Source organism: Sarcophilus harrisii, chromosome 2, assembly GCF_902635505.1.
Source record: "Sarcophilus harrisii chromosome 2, mSarHar1.11, whole genome shotgun sequence".
NCBI lineage: Eukaryota > Metazoa > Chordata > Mammalia > Dasyuromorphia > Dasyuridae > Sarcophilus > Sarcophilus harrisii.
This window is the reverse complement of record NC_045427.1, coordinates 493754769-493756951: the sequence shown is the minus strand read 5'-3', so window position 1 is coordinate 493756951 and position 2183 is coordinate 493754769. Positions and strand designations below refer to the sequence as shown.

Sequence of the window (2183 nt, the reverse complement as noted above, 5' to 3'; positions counted from 1 at the left end):
ACAAATTACAAGCATGGGGAACAAGTAACCTTTACAAAGGTTTGGAGATGACCATTTGTGATTCCTGTGTGATGAACTGCAAGAAAGCCAGTTTGACTATATTCTAGGGTGAAGGGGAATAATGTCTAATAAAGATGGAAAGGTAGATTGGAGTGAAGTTGTGAAGAGTTTTAAATGCTAAACAAAGGAATTTTTATGTGATTCTAGAGGTAATTGGGAGCCCCTAGAGTTTATTGAGCAGGAAAATGATGGGGTCAGAGTTGTGTTTTAGGAAAATCACTTTGGCAGCTATGTGGATGATGGATTGGAGAGGAGAGAAATTTGAGATAAGTAAGTTAGGAGGCTCTGATAATAACTAGAATATTGCAAGCCTCTGAATAGTTGAAACTCAGATTGTTTTTTTTTGAGCCTTGAATTATCTGGAATTATTCTCTATACTTTCCTTTTAATGGATAGATACAATTTCTATGGGAGAAGAGATTGGTTGAATACAGTTTTTACTGGTGATATTCATTTGGATTTTATTCCCATCTCATCGCATATTGGAAAATATTTTATTTGACAGACCTTCATTTCATCTTAAGTGAAAATGTCATTTAGTTTTAGTAGGACTGTTGGTAGAAAACCAGAATTATTTACTTTGAGATTTCCCAATTCAAGATACACAGAGGGGGTAAGATGCCTTTAAAATTATGCAGTACTTTACAAGTTTGCATGTCATCCTTGCTTAGAGATCATATTGATCTTTTCTATTTCATTTAATTTCAGTATATAGGCTGGTGAAACAAGCATCAGGGAAGTACATTGTGGTAAAGGATGTTATTGAGAGAGAAGGGCAGACTTGGAAAAAAAATTACCTTATCCTCATGGATAGCAGATTTCTGTATGTATTGTGCAAAGTTGAAGCTGTGAACTTAAAATTCCTCTTTGTACTTGCATTTTGTTAGTTAACAGAAGAGATAATTGAATGGTACAAATGAATAGATATTTAGTTACTGGGATTATCTGTTCACAAGGGGATCTATTCAAGAAAGGGCTTTATTCTGAACCCTCTAGGGAAAGAATCCTCCCCAAAAAGATTTTGGGTCTATTATCCTAGAAATGTTAACTGCATTTTATGCTGTCATTTTGAACAGAATCCTGGCATTTCTTAATGGAATCATCTGAAAACAGAAGACTTGACTTATGATAACTTTGCCATTACCTGAGGACTAAAAGAAGGGAAAAGTCCTCCACAGTTAATAAGTGGTGGAACTAATCTATAAAACCTATATTGTTTACCCTACAAGACTACTAGCAAATGAGACAATTTAAGTGATATATTACATAATCCTCAAAATCTTATATAAATTTCAGTATTATTTCTAATCAACCTTATCTTCATATTCAAGCTCAGGTTGTACTACATTTTCAGTAGGTGACCTTTTTTTAACCTGGCATTTAAAGCTTTTCACAATAAAGCTACCTCCTTTCCTAGTTCTGTTTCCTAGTACTTCTCACGATGCACCATAGTTAGACTGCCTCTTAGCTGTTTCCTGAATGTGATATTACCTGTTTTGGGGCCTTTTTGGAGAGCTGTCTCATCTCTTTTTTTCTTCTTTCTAAGTGAAATTCAGCACTACTTTCTACTTAAGAATCTTCTTTCATGCTATTTTGTTGTTAGTATGCTCTTCCTCTGGAAATTAACTTTATGTATATATGTTTTCTGCCAGCAAGCTACTTGCAGACCAAAAACCAAAAACCAAAAAAAACCCAAAACCCAAAACAAAACCAAATAAAGTAAGGCATTAAGCATTTAAAAATCATTTTCTATATATTAGATAATGTAGTAAGTTTTAGTAATACAAATACAAGCAAAAGGAAAGACAGTTCTTGTCCTCAAGAAACTGACATTCTTAATAATAAAAGACAACGCAGAGCTGAAAAGGATGATGTGATGGGGGAAATGAAGATGATCATGTTGGGGCATGGTTCTGATTTCTGGGAAGTCAGGAGTAGTACTGAAGAGGACTGAAGCTTGGCCAGCAACAACAAATACTGCTTGCTTGTTTGTCTGTTTATTTAAAAAAAAACACACCAGTATTTTGTGTATATGGGGAATTACTGACAAGGAAACAACTTCATCCCTGCAAATCAGTACAGGCTATGACCTAAAGAGTCCTAGAGAGTTGCCTGGGGCAGGG

General features: G+C 34.9%; 1 non-coding gene across 1 annotated transcript; it reads right to left on the bottom strand.

The window, feature by feature from the left end:
- Positions 1–686: 686 nt before the first annotated feature.
- Positions 687–790, bottom strand: LOC111719810. Its single transcript, XR_002769778.1, has one exon. It is a non-coding gene; the product is annotated as a U6 spliceosomal RNA (small nuclear RNA).
- Positions 791–2183: the final 1393 nt, after the last annotated feature.